Source organism: Cimex lectularius, unplaced genomic scaffold, assembly GCF_000648675.2.
Source record: "Cimex lectularius strain Harlan isolate CLEC.00 unplaced genomic scaffold, Clec_2.1 scaffold138, whole genome shotgun sequence".
Classification (NCBI taxonomy): Eukaryota; Metazoa; Arthropoda; class Insecta; order Hemiptera; family Cimicidae; genus Cimex; species Cimex lectularius.
The window spans coordinates 1,262,581-1,281,279 of NW_019394229.1; the positions used below are offsets into that span (position 1 = coordinate 1,262,581).

General features: G+C 35.4%; 1 protein-coding gene across 3 annotated transcripts in view; it reads right to left on the reverse strand.

Annotated features, from left to right (window-relative positions):
• LOC106665019 (tyrosine-protein phosphatase non-receptor type 13-like) overlaps nucleotides 1-18,699 on the reverse strand; it is a 326,390-nt gene that overhangs the window by 216,719 nt on the left and 90,972 nt on the right. The gene's annotated exons all lie outside the window — the stretch shown is intronic.

The window sequence follows — 18,699 nt, forward strand, 5'->3', positions numbered from 1 at the left end:
TTTTATTTTTCCGTAAACGTACGTTCGATGCTTTCCAAAAAAAACTCGTTCTTCCTCGCCCTTTAATCCTCACTTAAATAAATGAGAAGTGCGGCTAGGAAAATGGGTTCTTTCCTGCCAAAAGGCTTTCAGTACGAATATAAACAAAATAGTAACGCCGTCAGTTTAGGGAATATAAATAACCCATCCGAATGAAATTTTCAGGTCATTAGGCACAAAACGGTTCTAGGGCAAAAAGGGACCTTAACCTTTCTGGACTGGTAGGTGTTCGGGCAAGCTTATATCCTGCGGAAATCCTAAAGCGATCAGACTTGCGAATCTGCTGCCGAGATGTTTGTGCAAATTCGCAAAACAACAAACGTTACCTTAACAACTATCAATAATTTATTATAAAAAAAAGTTATGAAATAAAAGTGTTTAAAGTTCTTAATAGTGATTTTAAGGTTTCTAAAAATAGTTGATACTGTAAGAAACTTAACGAATAATCGTAAAAATGGTCTTTTAGAAAAACATTAATTTTTCTGCGGAATAGCTTCGCCCTAGAGAATCTTTTTTAGTACGGCATTTTTTACGGAATTATTATAAAATTTGAACATACAATTTTTATGCGCCACCCGGAAACATCTAATAAAAACTGCTGACCACCACACACGTAATTATCACAAAAGATATTCCAACTGTAATAAAGAAATTGTGAAATATATCTTAAGGGGAACTTTTTTAAAAAAAGCGTAATAATAAATAGCTAGGGACATCGAGAGTAAATTTTCAAAAATTGGACTGTACCGAATTCTTTTCTTTTGAATCATTTTTTTTTCTTGCCAATTTGAGTCATGTATACAAATTCTTCAGTTTTGCCCTTTTTTGTTTTTAACTCATGATCTAATTTTATGTGACAATCTTGTTCGTGATGACTTTCATTTTTGTTTAAAACAAAATCCTGAAAAAAGATGTCTCTATGAAAGTTGATGCATAACCAGATACAGACACAAATAGAAAAGAAATTCAATAATCATCATGTATACAAAAAAAATGGTGTATTAAAAGGTCTAGAAAAACAAATGTATTAGATGATATACGCGGAAGATATTGGGTGTTGCCTAATAACAAACTATAAATAAATAAATCGGTATATATTGATAAAGATGGAGTGTGTGAGAGAGAGAGAGAGAGAGAGAGAGAGAGAGAAAGAGAGAGAGAGAGAGAGAGAGAGAGAGAGAGAGAGAGAGAGAGAGAGCGAGGGAGAGAAGAGGTAGAGATGATAAAGAAACAAAGAAAAGTCAAAAGAAAGGAAAGAGCTAAACATGGAAGAGAAGAATAGAGACGGTTGAATGTGCAAACATCTGTGATGATGAATATTTTAGGAGTTCTGTTTTTCTAACAAACAATCTTTCATATTGGGGTGCGTCGGTGGCCGCAACGGTTTAGGCCAGGATCCAGCGGCCCTGCATTCCAACCCTACATACTTACAGAAGGACTTTCTTTTATATTGTGAACTGATGTTAAAGCATTCTTTCTCCAGCCTCTATAATGATTTGTGTGTTAATAAAAACCTAACCAAAGTTTTTTGAATATTTTTTCTGGAAAATTTCTGTTTCTTTCCACTAACTAAGGGCTCCAACTCACGTGTAAATAGAATTCTGTGTTTTTGTAAACTTTGACAACTATTTATAATGTAAGCAAAAACGTTACGTGGTTGGTGATGAAGGATTTAAAGAAAGAATGTTAAGCACGAATTAATATTAATGTATTTTAAATGAAATTTTGTTCAAATGTAATCAAATGAATTGGGGATGTAATATAGAACGTGTGGTGTATCTTAGAGGTGTTGTTCAACAGGTCTGTCATTGAAATTTATGAATACATGGCAAAGATGGTCACTACTAGCTGGACGGAGCAATATAAATGGCCCAGAGATTGTTTCTCTGAGCGTGCTCAATTTGGGACCGTGGTTGGGAGCGGGTGGGAAGTTGTTCGGCAATTTTTCAAAATTGTAACTTCTGGAATTTTTATTATTAACTAATATTTGATATCGTGAGATGCGGTCTGGTATGACGTAGGTTTTGGAAAAACATTTTCTTTATCGTGCCAACGTTTCGATCATTATTGAGATCATGTTCAAGGCTCAAAGTGGATGTTTTCTGTGTAGATTTGTCATTATTGGGTGTTGTGTTGCAATCTCATCACACCCAATAATGAATCTATACAGAAAACACACATTTTGAGCCCTGAAGATGATCTCAATAAAGATAGAAACGTTGGCATGATAAAGAAAACGTTTTTCTAAAACCTACGTTATATCAGAACTTATCTCATGATCTCCAAATAATCATTAACTAACGGTCACTAAATACCACACACTTCTGGAATCTGTTTTTTCCATATTTATGCCGAATAGATTTCACAATCTTCCTGGGTTTTTTCTCCCATTAGGGCCGGACATCACTCACTCCAGCAGAGGTCGAATTACCCGGCAATAGGGAACTTTTTCCCCAAAGTAGGAAATGGACTCTACAAAGGCATGTGTTATCCCGAATGATAGAATTTCTTTGATCACAAATCGTTCTATTCAAAACAAAAAGCCAATTTCATTATAATAATATCCCGAATATAATGAATTATAAGGGTTTTTTTAATGTAAAAACTTTCATGTGTAGTACATCTGTTCGTTTTGGAGAGATGTTGCTCTGTATTCTACCATATTATGACCTAGCCACATTTCACCTCCATCCATAATGAATTGTATTTTAACAAATACCTAAGCAATACTTAAGACTCAAAGGATTGTGCTTTTGTTGTGTTTAGTAAGAGATAATACCAATATTTAGCGATTTAAACTAAATGACATGTTTTGTCACCCAGCACACCACAATAAAAAATTCCCCAGTACTTAATTCGACTGCAGACCCATTGTTCAGTGTCAAACCTACAGAACAATGCGCGCTCGCCGTTGCGAAACCGGCACACCTCCAATAAACTATTGAAAACGGGACGAGAGCGATTGGACAAACTTTTGACAATATTCGGTCACGGCTTGACGAATTGCCCATCCGGGTTTCGTGCAAGCGTCCGTCGTGTCGAATTTTTCCTCTGGCGTGAATTGTTTACGAGTCATTCTGTATAGCTTTATGGATCCGGCGGATGGTATCGTACAGGCCTTGAGTGGTTACTCGGTGATATCAGAGCTCGGTTTATCAATAATGTAAACCTGGTGACTCAAGTCGGGTGTTGGCAATATGTCAGACTAACCATCAAAAACACATTAAACAACTAAAATCCCCAACAAATGATGTACCCGTGTTTAAAAAAAACATACGCTCCATGTGTACTTAGTACATTAATAGTTCAACATTCGTTACTCAGTTTGAGAAAATACATATCAAGCTACAACTAGTGATCAACTTTAAATCCAAAAGACATCATACCAAAGATGTCATCATGTTCTGACCGTACTTACGTTCCTAAGGATATCATACTTTTTTCTAAACTTTCATTCAATTCAATAAATTTAAGCCTTAATTACAAACCTCCTTATGAACCATTTATTCTTTCATTCATTACTTTTTTCTTCATTATGATTATGACTGAAAATCCTGATTTCTCGTGGATTAAAGAGTTTAATTAAAAGCATTAGAGGTCGTGTTCCGATTGACCGAATAACGCTTTTCAATTAATCAATCTTTATATAAGGTATTTGTTGAGATAAAATAGTCAGTGTCACGAGCGGGATTCGAACCTACGATCTTCGGCTAGATATGCCGCTGCTCTACCACTTGAGCTATCGTGACTGCCATACACTCGGACACTAATTTCCCATCTCAACCCCACCTTCCGAATTTTCCCTCCTTTTGCCATTTTTCATCCGAGTGGATCGAAGTCGTGGTGGAGGAGCGGCATATTTAGCCGAGGGTCGTGGGTTCGAATCCCGCTCGTGACACTGACTTTTTTATCTCAACGAATACCTGATATAAAGATTATTTAATTAAAAGGTTGATCCTAAAGTAAAAGGTGGCCGGCTCGTATTTGCCACGCTGGCGGGGGTTAGAATCCAGACATAGCCCTTGGAATTTTATGGAAAAAAAAATTGTAAAATAGTTTTGGCCCTTCAACTGCGACCTCCCAACGGGTAGTTAGTGAGTAAAAGACACCACTCTTTTTTCTTACTCTAGTTTCTCATGAGCAAAAACATTTTGATCTAACTCTCCAAGATAACAGGATACGAACAGACTCAGCTATTTCAAATGGCAAATTATTTATCAGGGTACTTTCTTTGGCAAGTATTTGACGCTGCATATAACGGCTCAAACGGTTTTGAATTTGTGGCAACCATTTTGAAGTTATTACCAAAGCATTATTTTCGATCATGGGTTTTCGGAAAAACCAAATCTTCTCGATTTTTTCGGCTTTTTCGACGAAGAATCAATTAATTTATTTTTGTTGATGTTAAACTAATTGCTTCTCATACCGATATGAAATAAATTTAAAGAAGAGATTGTTTTTGGATGGCAACATGTAAGCATTTTTGAAGTTATTGGTGAATCTATATTACAATATTCGGACGTCAACCGAGAAACCACACATAGCATTTTTTTTTCTTACAACAGTGTATATTACAAGTAAAATTGTTGATAAATACGAATGAAAAATAAACTAGACCACAATTTGGCATTGAAAAATAGTAACAAAATTTGACGAGTGCGAAGTGTACCCAGTCGTGACACTCCTAGTAGGGTCTTCGTGCATGTCTCGCTGCCCAACAGGTCGTGAGGCACTACTGATTTAATATCCTTGGTGGATTATCGGGGTTAGTTCAGGATGGTAAATAGAAAACTAAGGGGTTCGGGTGCAAAGAAAAGGAATTTTGATATTCTATTTATCGGGATTTTATGACATTTTTAACAAAATGATTTTTAAGGTCATTGTGGATTGTGTGATTAGATACGTAGTAGGAAACGTTTTTTGGAGGATTTTGGATTGGGGGATCTGGATGCAATGATAGTTGGAGTGCTTGGTTGAACCCCACAGTTCGATTCCCACCGTCGCCTCTGGCCCTTTTTTCACAATAACCCCCCCAAATTTGAACACACATATATGAATTGTCACATGGCTAATATGCATAGTTCATAACGCCAAAAAAAAAANTAAAAAAAAAAAAAAAAAAAACCACAGTTCAATGTCGTACATCCGAATGAGTTTAATTATTGTCTCGTGTATCAGTCGTTCGTTGTGAAGCCTCATGTTTTATCGTTTATCTAGACGTCGTGTGAGTGATTTGTAACGTCAATTTATATTTGTATGTCGTTAGGCTTTTGTCGATGTATAGCCAGATCGCTAACTCTACGTGGTTAACTATGGGAAGGGATGATGTAGGTGCCGTGGTGGCATTATACCACGTCGGAAGGTAAAAATTATGTGTTGGCTTATATCTACATTTATTTTTATCAGCCACTTTTTCAGCCATAATTCTATGTTGATTAGGTGAACATGAGAAAAGTGACGTGTGATGATGGTGTTTTATTGGAGGACATGATAACAATACAACGCATAAGTGTGAATGGATATGGCAGGGTGGGTAGGGAGGTCAGCAGGATACACTGAAAAAAGGATCAGACCAAGGATATTACCCTGCGAGACTGCAGTCCGAACAGGATAGTAGTCAGAGAAGTATGTTCCCTGACTGTATATTAACTTAATTCATCATTCCGAAAATCTTTCAGCACCTTCAGCGATAAATTTATAAATGATAAATAAATAAAAAAATTGAAAAGATAAAAAAAGGTTCGGCAATAATTTTTTGCTAATAACCTTAGAACGGTTGTTCCAAATTAAAAACAGTTGCATCAGAATTCAGCTTCATAAACCTTTTGGAAGAATGCCTTTTGAATCTTGCCATTTGAAATAGTTAAATGAAGAGCTCAGCGCGTGCACGCGCACAGAGAGAGAGAGAGAGAGAGAGAGAGAGAGAGAAAAAGAGAGAGAGAGAGAGAGAGAGAGAGAGAGAATGAGAGGAAAATAGAGCGAGTCAATAAATTTAATTTAAAGCTGTAACGCATTTAAAAAATTTCCTTTAACATGTAATACACATACGCATCGAATTACACTCATACATGAGAGTGAAAGACCGAGAGGGAGAAAGGGTGAGAGAAAGGGAGAGAGAAAAAGAAAAAGAGAAAGAGAGTGAAAGAGGGAGAGGAGGAGGAAGAGGAAGTGAGAGGGAGGGAGAGAGAGAGGGATAGGGAGAGAGAGAGAGAGCGAGGGAGAGAGAGAGGGAGAGGGAGCGAGAGAGAGAGGGGGGTGAGAGAGAGGGAGTGAGAGAGGGAGGGAGAGGGAGAGGGAGAGAGGGTGAGAGAGGAAGAGAGAGGGGGAGAGAGAGAGAGAGAGAGAGAGAGAGAAAGAAAATAGATTGATATAAAGATAACTTAAGCTTGAATGAGATTAGGGAAAGTCAACGTAATTCTTTATTTATGAGTTTTTGTTCATTAAAAAATAACATAAATACAGAACCCCTTGTCCTTTATTCTTAGCCCTCTGTTTAATTTAATTTTCTACTTCTTAAGCTGGGGAGATTTTTTTATTGTTTGGACGGGTGCCGGACTCTACGGTCTACCATTTATCCCACAACAAACTGCCAAAGGTAGTCGATTTGTTTTAGCAAAATATGATTTGCATGAGTAACTTTTAGGTGTATCTATATAGATTTTCTTCTAACAGAAAACGAATAAATTCTGAAAGATTAAAGACTTAGACAATTTAAAATCTAAAATGCGTACACGAAAAATAGCTTAATGCTGACGTGGGGGGAGCATAATTTTGCACTTTGCTTGCGTCTGCGGAGGACGGGGTTTCGCCGTAGGCCATAAACCTCGGCGATAACCAGAACTCTAGCCTGGGGAAATCAAGGGTGTGGAACGTGCCGTCCACTCAGCGAGGTTGGACGGCCCCAACCGGCATTTCTATGGAAACCAAGGGAAAAACGCCGGATTTGTCTATACCACTTGGCCGATGTGAAAAAAACTGTCCACAATTGACACCCAAAGGGGTAATTTTTGTAGAGAAACTAAAATCTCTCCGATCCTTACCTGAGACCTATTGAATAGTTTATTTCATTTATTCCTAACCATCGTGGTAGGAAAAAAAAGTCCCAAGATATGACAAGTGAAAAGCTCGTTTTATATGACAAAGCAAAAGATTTGAAATGCAAAACAAAATTGAGTAAGGATGTGCGCGTGCTGTCGTGTGCAGCCGCAAATACTCACATTTGAATAATGTATGATTTGTTGTTGTTTATTTGTCCCATTTTCCCAGATGGGACCAAGTTGAAAGTATTAAAGTTTAAAATTATAATTCGCCAACCAGAAATAATTAGCACAATTAACACTCAACACAATGGTTGCAACAGATGGTCATTGTCCAGGTTTTACACGGAATATTTTTTGTAAACTTTAAGTTTTAGACTCTTTGTTTATGTAACATAAATAATAGCTGTGTGAGAACTTTTGTCCAGTGACAGTCCTTGAAACATTAATTATAATTGTAGTAATTTCTGACCTAAGAATTAATTTAAACAAAATATCATTTGTTTAAGATGTCATATATGTTATTGTTAAATGTCTGTATCAACGGTTATTTTTCTTTTCTTTTATTCCATATAATTACACTGTTTGATAGGTGACGCGTCAGATAAACATGAATGAAAAAAGTATAGTAACTGTTTTATTAATTATTTATTTACAGATAGATAGAGATAGATAGGTAAGTGTAGGTACAGAAAAAGCGAGAGAGAGAGAGAGAAAGAGAGNGAGAGAGAGAGAGAGAGAGCGAGCGAGAGTGAGAAAGTGAGAGAGGGGGGCAGACAGATATTGAGCCAGCCAATTCAGACTATCCTGAGCCTGCTGTGTCAAGAGAAACAGGTCGTGCCTGTAAGAAGGACTTGAGACTTTTTACACCTACACTGTCGTGCTGCAAAAGCACCCCAATTTTGCCGGAGTGATTTTCTTCAGACTCGTTGCAACGCAAGAAGGCTTAAGAAACAAGAAAGTTTCTCCATCTTATCTCCACTATCCTCACTCTCTCTCTCCGTCTCTTCTCTCTCTCTTTTCCGCTTTTCTTTCCCTCTGTCTGTAATTGCACGTTTATTGTAAGAAAGGTCCTAGAGAGGTAAGTTTGCCTGTATTTTAATTAATCAATCAATCAATCTGACTGACTGTCAGTATGTCTGCCTGTCTGTCTGCTGTCTGTCCGTCTCTCTCTGTCTCTCTCTCCTCCCTTTCTCTCTATCTCTCTCTTTCCTTCCATCACTCTCTTCCTTCGATCTTCTCTCTTTCTGTCCTCCATCCCACCCTCTCTCTCTCCTCTCTCTTCCCTCATCTCTCACAATCTTCCTTCTATCTTTTTTCTTTCTGTTCTTCCTCCCTCTTTCTTTCTCTCTCTTTCTCTCTCTCTCACCATCTCTTCTCTCTCTTTTCCGCTTTTCTGTCCGTCTGTCTGGAAATGCACGTTTAGTGTAAGAATGGTCCCAGAGACCTAACTTTTGCGTGTATTTTAATTAATCAATCAATCTGACTGATTGTCAGTATGTCTGTCTGTCTGTCTGTCTCTCTCTCTCTCTCTCTCTCTCTCTCTCTTGCCCTCTCTCACACTCTTCCTTTTATCTTCTGTCTTTCTGTCCTTTCTCCCTCCCTCTCACTCACTCACTCACACACTCACTCATTCACACTCTCTCCCTCTCTCTCTCTCTCTCTCTCTCCCTCTCTCTCTCTCTCTCTCTCTCTTGCCCTCTCTCACTCTCTTCCTTTTATCTTCTGTCTTTCTGTCCTTTCTCCCTCCCTCTCACTCACTCACTCACACACTCACTCATTCACTCTCTCTCTCTTTCTCTCTCTCTCTCTCTCTCTCTCTCTCTCTCTCTCTCTCTCTCTCTCTGTACTCCTTCGCTCTCTCGATATCGTTGTCTCCCTCTTTCCATTCTCTCTCTCTCTCTCTCCCTCTCTCTCTCCCTTTTTTTCTCTCAGACTTCATCTTATTTTGTTAGTTCTTAATTTAGTTATCATTAATGCAGTTATAGAAGCGATCCATTTAACTTAGCTAGATTTGTCCGCTGTTTGTCTACTTTTAATTAAATTTAGTACCATTTTACATTACATGATATATTATAATTTTAGTTTCTTTTCAAGTACTTTTCTTATTCCATCCTTTCATGATCCCGTTTACTGTTAGATATTTATTGTTGCGTGTGTTGTGTTGTAAGAAAACCATTTTTCTCGTCATTTCTTCCAGAAATTAAATTAACTTGTAATAGGAAATTACTTCTGGGTTCAGGCAAGCCCACACTAACACAGCTACCGACAAAAATCTAGGCGCAATCTGGGTGTGGGGATTCAACTTTAAGGAAGCGCCCTTACCAAACTTGCAGTAATAAAAGAGTTGGAAATTTTTATAGGGTTGGATGATTTCCTTAAACTCGGGAATATCTTTCTCTTTTTGTTTGGTTGTTCATTATCTTTATTGTTTTATTCGATTTATGCTAAAACAGTAAATGTTGTTCCAGATCGTTTGAAAAGATTTTTAGACGCATTATGTAATTGATTATTATATCTCCTTAATAAAAAATGAACTTGGTATGAAATAAAAGAATTTATTTTTGCATGAGTAAAACATTGGTTTAATTTTATGCTCGGTTTAACCTTGGGGTATTTCATTACTTTCGCCGCCGATATAAAACAACTTTTACGACTTTTCTTAATTAGTTTAAAACGATTTTAACGGCCGTCTGAAATTTTCAACCGTGCGTTTTATATTCGAGTGAGGGTTTAACATATTTAACAGAACATTTTAATTGAAACGTTAAAGCACCGACTAAAGAAGGCTTGATTTATTAACAATTTTGTACTATTTAATCAACTTAATCAACCCCCTACTGGCAGCTTGTAGAAACAATTTCATCTTGCATAAAGTAACTACGATCCTACAAAGGCGAGCAAGTTTCATAGAAACCATCTAAATATAGACGGGGATAAGCTTCATCAAATGAAACAATGGATGCCATCAACGTCACTGAATAGTTGATAATCTTACAATTAATATTCAAAATGTATCAAATATTAGCCGTGTACATAACTGTTTAATACTATTAATTTTATGTACATTTATTCAAATGAAAGGATAAATGATATTACATATTGAACAAATACATATAGAATAAACATATCCATACGTTTATCCCAAGAATACTTTTGCAGTTCTTTAAGTTTCACTTTGTCAAGTAAAAGCATAAAGATATAAATCATTTACATGATCATCAATATCACCAAAGCATTTTTTGTTGTGTACTTTTTATTTATGTGTTTACATTACCTCAAGTTTGATTTTTTGTGGTCGACTTGGGCAAGGGTTCTTTAAGGATAAGGGGTAAGATTTTGAAGGCAGTAAAGTTTTTGCCTAGTCCCACTTGGCATTGAACATGAGGATTTAATGGGAGTTCACCACTTCGGAAGGTAAGGAACAGGGTCACGGTAAGCCATGCCTCGCCCACTATTCACCTCCGTCCCTGAACTGCTCTTCATGTCATGACCAAATGGCTTTCGTATGCAAATTATGAATTAGTTGTTCGGCCACGCCTGGACATACCTTAAGACAATGCGAACGAGAATGTTGTTTAGACAGAAACAGGGATATTTCCTAACCATAGCCTTTGATGATTTAAATATAAATTGAAAATTAAATAGATGGCTTAACTTTTAGTGGGGCAAATCTTTCAACTCACAAAAGATTTCATCTCCAATAACAAAGACTACTGTTTTGCGAATAAAAAAAAACTATAACAACAACAACATTATTTAAAGGGACATCTGTCATTGCCATTTGGCAAATACACACAAATTGTGTTTGTCTAAAATACCAGGAACGTATAATATAATAAAATAAAAAAACCTATGATGATCAAACCCCAGGTCATTATGTCTCACACTTTCATAAAACACCTCAAAAAGCCTAACATTTTAAGATTTCCCTTATAAAATTTAAAAACAAATAACAGAATTTGTGGAGAAGAAGAATTAAACATTAATATTATTATTTTTAAATCCATTATATTTCGTGGTCCGATTGACCATATAACTTCTTTCAATTAATTTATGTAAGGTATTGGTTGAAATGAAAAAGTCGGTGTCACGAGCGGGATTCGAACCCACGACCTTCGGGTAAAAACGCTGCTCAAGTGGTAGCACTTTAACTAGCAGTTTAAACTTTATTGTTTATCGTAGATGAAGATTTTTCCATAGCTAATTGAAAAGGAAAGCAGTGAAACTTCACGTTTCGAACACGCACTTTTTTAAAATGTGTTCATATTTTCGTAGAACGAGTAGAGAACCGTTTTGACACGTGAAATGAGTCTTCATTTCAAGTAATATTCAGCATTATAATTCTTCAACGACTGAAGAGGCTGGTACACCGTTTAATACCCATTTAATACCCGCTCTGCCAAGAATAATTCACCCTTATTCAACCTACCCTCAGAGAACTCTGTAATAAAACACCTCGTTCTTTTTTACCTTTTTTCACGAAAGAAGAGTGTGCGAAAGCCGATCTAAGAAAAAATATAATTTACATCCGAAATGAGCTGCTACCACTTTGCTATTATTTTGGCCCAATGATTTATATGGTAAAATCGCAGTGGAATTTTATTTCCCGACCTTTAAATACTCTAATGAAAGTAAAAAAGAAAATCGTTAAAAAATATTTTTCGCTCATTTTAAAACTTTTACTTTATAAACGGAAGCTACTTTAGAATAAAAAAAATACAGTTTGCAATGTTTTGCAGTAACGAGCTCTCATCGTAACTACAGCTTCATATTTGAACTCATTGTGAAATAAATAAAAATTCTTTACTAAAAATATTGAAGCATTTTTGTTACATTATTTACTATCTTTAGGTAAGGTATTGGTTGAGATAAAAAAAGTCAGCGCCACGAGCGGGATTCGAACTCACGACCCTCGGCTAAATACGCCGCTGCTCTATCCCTTGAGCTATCGTGACTTCGATCCACTCGGACACCAACATTTCATCTCAACCTACCTTTCGAATTTTGTCTCCTTTGTGCCATTTCTCAATCTTTTTATTATTACATAATTTGCAAGCAATTGTATTAACAATTAATTATATCTTAAAGCATTGGAATATTCTTCAAATATTCCGAAGTAAAAATCGGGATAATGACAGTTAGCTTGAGCACGGTATCTCAACTCCGCAATTTTAAGATCAACAACATACACAAGTAGTTTCTAATAGAAATTGTGAGAAAAATATATAATTTAACTGAGGAAGGAAAAACCGTGAGCATATGCTGAGTGAAAGGGCATGCAGGCACACATTCCAACGAAAAAGTAGATTATTTAGCCAAGTTAGCGACCGCTGAAGGAATTCCCTTAGACATTCAACTGACCAGCGGAGATATAATAAGTCAGTCAAAAAAAGAACTTATCGAAAAATGGTAAAAGCTGTTCGAAACTGCTAACGTGGCTTTATATTATACCCTACGATACAAAAGAAAACATGGTTTCAGGAAGGTAGGAGAGGCAAAGCCTTTTCTCTTCAATAACGCGTCTTAAGCCGGGAACACACTTACCCGATGCTACCCGACACCTTGCCACGTTTTGGTAGGGTGTGCAAATCTATATGACGACAAGCGCACGCCACGTACAGTCACACATCGTGTATCACAATCGCAACGCCTCTTTTGTTCACAATACATTATTTTGAGCAAAGCCATGTAATAAATTGTTAGTAAAATTTTATGAGGATAACCATGTAATAAATTGTTTGTTAAACTTAATTGTTTATAAATAAAGTTATTCCGGTGTTTTGATAAATTTTCTTCCTAACCATCATAATTAAATAATTTTTATAAAACCTTATGAATTTTTGATCTCGTTTAATTTGGTTTACATTAAAATAGTACTGTTGTAATTAATATTCCGGCAAAATTACATATACTTAGTTTTTAATAAGCTACAAAAAATATGAGTGTCCTGTTCTGACGCTTCTCGATGAAAATGGTGTAATTCTATGAGCAAAACAATGAAATAAATTGTTAGTTAAATTCATTATATCAAAAAATGGTATTCCGGTGTTTTGTTCAATTTTCTACCAAATCATTAAAATTTAAAAAAATTTAATAAAAACGAACGAATTTTTGAGCTCGGTTAATTTGGTTTATATTAAAATAAGTTTGTTGTAATTAATATAACGAAAAATATGAGTGTCCGGTTCTTTTGCCTTCGAAATCTCGACTGTGGGGATCGCAGAGCGTAGCGTAGGATAGCGTTGCGTGGCATCGGGCAGATGTGCACGGGGGTAATATGATACAATCCTATAGAAACTTGAACTTTGGATAGAAATGATAAATGATGGAGTGAGAGTGGTGTTCTATCCTTTTTAAAAAGATAGTTCCTACTCACAGTAAGTTGTTTTGCAACGATCCGGATTTCAAGCCTTTTAGCTCATCATCAGGTTGAAGGACTTCTACAACAACGTCTCTCGACATGAATTGCCAAAGTGAACCCGCTGATACCTCCGCCAACGCGACGTTCCAATTATCAGCTGATTTTTGGTAACCGACTGAATTGTAATGATTGTTATATTAAATATATAGGACAAAGCGGTAGAGAAATAAAAACAAGAGGAAAACAACACTTGCCTAAATCGAGCAAATTTTCGGAATTTAAGGACCATATAAAAGAAACAAAACATAATTTCAATTAAAATGTAAATACAAGGGTGTTACATAGTTTTAACAAAGGGAAAGAACTAGATTGGTTTGAGAAATTTGAAATTAAAAAATGTAAAATTGAAAATGGTGATAAATGCATTAATAAGTTAACAAATTTTGATCTACCTCCCATTGTAAATATGCACATAAATAATATCAAACATCCAAATAATTAAACTAATTATTTTAATTGTTATTATTATTATAGTAATTTAATTTTGATTATATAATTATATATATATATCATAAATAATATTAAGTATTTACTATTATAATATTTATGTGTGTTATAATTTCCGCGTTTCGCACGTTCAAATTGAGCGCCATTAAAAAAAATCAGCTGCTAATTGAACGTCGCGTTGGAGGGGGTATCAGCGGGTTCACGTTGGCAATTCATGTCGAGAGATGTGGTTGTAGAAGTCTTTTAACCTGATGATGAGCTAAAAGGCTCGAAATCCCGTCGTTGCAAAACAACTTACTGTGAGTAGGAACTATCTTTTTAAAAAGGATTGGACTTTGGATTTGCGTCGGGTAACATCGGGTAAGGTCGCATAGCGTTGCATCGGGTAAGTGTGTTAAGGACTGGCCATGGTATGTACGAAGCATATCTATACAAAATCAAGTCCAAATCGTCTCCAAACTGCGCATCGTGTGATGTCGAGGAGAGTCTCGAGCACTGATTGCTCGAATGTGTTGTGTATGGCGACCAAAGACGGCAGTTTTGAAAATTATAAACCAAAAAACATAAAGAGGTCATTTACTTTAAGCTCGCTACTGCTCGAAAGTAATAGAGATTTATATGCCTACATTTACGAATTCTTTAGAAAATGCCATCTGGATGTATAAAGTGGTGCAAAAGCTGGAGATGCTCGGATATCTTTGTTGTCTGTTACATTTACATAATGTATTTAATTATATTCATTTATTGATTTATCTATTTATTCATTTATTTATTTATATTTCCCAAATTACATTATTTATCTATACAGTATTTAATTTATAAAAACCTGACACTTATTTACATGAATATCTACTTCGCCCTCTACCTAGTATATGATGCTTAGTATGTGATAAATCCTTGTGCCGAATATCTACGATAAGGTCACAAAAACATTATATTTTATAAGACTATTAAGATATTATCAGATTCCTAAATTATAATATTAGGAAAGAATTTAAAAAAATTTCTGATTTTTTTAAAGAAACATGTTTTTGTATGTATTTCTTTGGTGAGTGTGAAGGGTAAAAGTAAGTTATTAGCGAAAGTGAAATGGGTTTAACCTCGCTCAGAGGAACATAGATTATTCTATTGGGAATGAATGTGACCAGATATATATATGCACTTTACGTTTTGTTTTTTACTTATTTCACGATTGCGACGAAATCGTATTGGCTTATATTTCATATTAACTTTATTCTGGTGAAGCACAGTAACTCAATTCTGCAAATTGTCACAGAATATTGAATAAAATATCATATTGAACGGCTACTAGTTCGAGAAAAATTCGCAAAAGCACAATGATTCTGTTACATACTATCAAAATCAAGTTGGGTCAGCAAGTTGTTAAGAGTTTGGCGGGCCTCTCGCATCCCATGGGACAAATCCTTCATAGCCGATTTCAACGAAATTCAGACAATAAATCAAGGCTCAACTGTTCAATAACTCTGCCAAGTTTCATCCGATTTGTTAAGGTATGAAAAAAAATTTAGAAAAGTCATCAGAAATCAAATGTTACTTTATGCCGCGTACACCAAAAACAAACATTTATGTGAAATTAAAGTTCTTTAAACAGATTTATTTTGCCACGATCTACGCTTAGCGTAATGGCTAACATTAATGGTAAAAAAAACACATTCGTAACACTATTTAAGTAGCTATCTAGTGATAATGCTCGTTTTAACAATAAAAGTTTGTATTTCCTCCCTGAGAGCTAGTCGAAGAGCCATCGCCTTTTAAAACGTCTAAAAATGTTAGGAAATGGCCGGGAAGAAAATGGCAACATGTGCAGATTGAAATGTGATTGGAGATTTTGCTGTGTTTTTTTATAACTAAATCTCTCAACGTTATAATAGAAGAGGTGTTTAAATTGTTGTAGAATGAAAACAGAAGCATAAAATGGCGGCTTAGCAATATATCATATACAGGCGAGTGGAAGGCGTAGATTCGTTTGAAGTCGGCAGGTTAAGTTGGACCCCGAACTTCAATGGCGTAAGTTCATAAAGGTTTTCGGATGATGACAATAGAGATGACTGATTACTGATTTATGTACATATACATATACTCGTACACATATATATAAGTTATATACGAGTATAAACATTGTGTTAAATAAATAATGTGATAACAATGCTAGGATGCAGGTGTTGCTCCTAGAATTGTCATCAGCACTCTCTCCCACTCTAGAAATTTTATAAGGATTTATTTAACAAACAAGTTAGTCTTAAGCCAGATTTCCCGAAAGCATATCGACTCGATTTGATTTAGATTCATAAAGTTCTGAATGTTTATCAGTACTTATTTGTAATTTCTTTGAATAAAAGTTTTTTAAAAACACATTCGACCAAAGAAATTATTTAACTGGCGCAGACGGACTGGACATTGTCGAAAGTTATTATCGAGTAACTTTCCGTTTGAACGGTTTATCCGCAATCGGACAATCAACAATTGGTGAAGAGTTCAACGCATATGAACTTTCCTCCCGGACAACGGCATCGAACTTCTAGACTCTCAGAACCAGCGAATATGGTCGTAGGAGCTCTCGTTTTTATGTAAGAAATATTTAAAATAATCTCATTTAAATTTGTAATATTATTAACATATTCTTAAAAAACAAAAATTTTTATTAATTGTTAACAAATATTCAAAATGGGTCTCCCAGAATTTAAAAGAGAATTTCTGGTCATGGTCCCGGAATTCAATGGAGACCCAACCGTTCTTACGCGTTTCATAGGCATGTCGCAGAAATTAGTTAACACATTTGTAGATACTAACCACCCTAATAATTTCCAAAATGTATACCTGCTTTCATGCTTAAGAAATAAGATAAAAGGTCCTGCAGCTCAAGTGATTGAAAATAGTAACGTATCAAACTGGGCAGATTTAAAAACTGAATTGTTACAGGGATACGCCGACAAAAGGGACGTATTCACTCTCCATTGAAATCTCTAGACTAACAAAACAAAACGAAAAACCGTATGAGTTCTATCAACGAGTACAGAACCTTTTAAACTTACAAATAGCATATTTTAAAAATCACAATCCCCTTCAATCCAACACTTTAATTGATTATGCGAGAGGCGTCGCACTCCGTGTCTTACTAAGAGGTCTAAAAGAACCCCTAGGCTCACTTATGCGCACTAGCAATCCAAGTAATTTCACAGAAGCCTTAAATATCCTTACGAATGATTTTCAGTTTTTGAAAACTTTTCAGGAACCAGACAATTATCCGTCAAGGAAACCTCGATTTCAACCACCTATTAGACACCCAGCAAGATTCCCCAACCAATATCCTAATTTCCCTCAAAACACAAAATCTAACACACAAAACACCATGTTCGCCCCGCGAATTCAAGCCGCGAACGGACGTGACATCAAACCGACACCCATGTCGATACAAAGTAGACAATCGTTCAGAGAACCCAATAATTTTTTCACGCAGCAAAATCATTCGCGCTTAGAACCTATGGATCCTTTTTTTAGAAAACAAAAGCCTCTACCCGAGTATCCCTTGATGACAAAATGCAACCAAGCCAAGCCTCCCATATATAAAATTTAGAAACCCACCTCTCAAAATTTTAATTGATACAGGTAGTACAACATCCTTTATCAATCCTGAAGTAGCACACAAACATTTTAAAAAATCAATAAAATTAGCCCCGTCTAAAATAACTTCGGCATACGGAAACTCGACCGAAAAATTTAGTACATTAAAAAAGATTCAATCAGAGATAAAATGAACTATGCTATTTTAGCATATAACAATACAATACATTCCTCAACGAACGCAAAACCAAGTAACATACTCAGCGGTCATATCGAAAATGACTCCCCGTTCGCACTAGACTTAGAAACTCAAATATACAACGACTACATAAACACCCACAAACAGAAAACTCTTTTATTATATCAAAAGATTAATGAACTAAATTCGAAAATCAAAGAAAAAACTATAGCAACGCTAAACCGAGAGAGAGAAGAATTACCTGATATCCCCGAAGAGGTATATATACGAAATAAACAAAAACAAAGTAAAACTAAATACAAATATAAAAAACAAACGCTAAAATCGATCAACAGAACTCTGAAATTAGGTAAACTAAATGCACAACATTATAACACACAAAGCAAAATCCACTTGTCAGATGTTCAAAGACCTAGGAAAACTCAAAAAATTGACGCTGTTCCAGGTCCATCCTCAGCTGTTTTGCAAACGGACTGAATATCAAAAACAACAAACCCTGGTATACTACCCATAAGGCTAGGAAAAGCGAAAATCTAACAAACACCACACTCTCATTACTACAATGTTACAGAATTACACACCAAATTCAGTGAGTTAAACATTAATTATTTGAAAATCTTTGAGCTAGCAAAAAACGACACTGATATAAAGAAAAAATTAAATAATTATTTTAAAATTATTAATTATGAAGGCAGTGTAATAAGCGAAAAACTAAATGCTTTAATTGTACAGAGAAAATTTAGAACAAAAAGAGGAATAATAAACGGTATAGGATCCATTGTAAAATTCATAACAGGTAACTTGGACGCCTATGATGGCGAAAATTATGAAAAAATGTTAGCAGACATAAAGAATAATGTAAATAACTTTAACTACAATATCAATTAAATAACCAATACTCTGTAAACAGTATGTTAATAAAAAATTATAAAGATTTGATTAAGGAAATAAATATTAATAATGTAGAATTA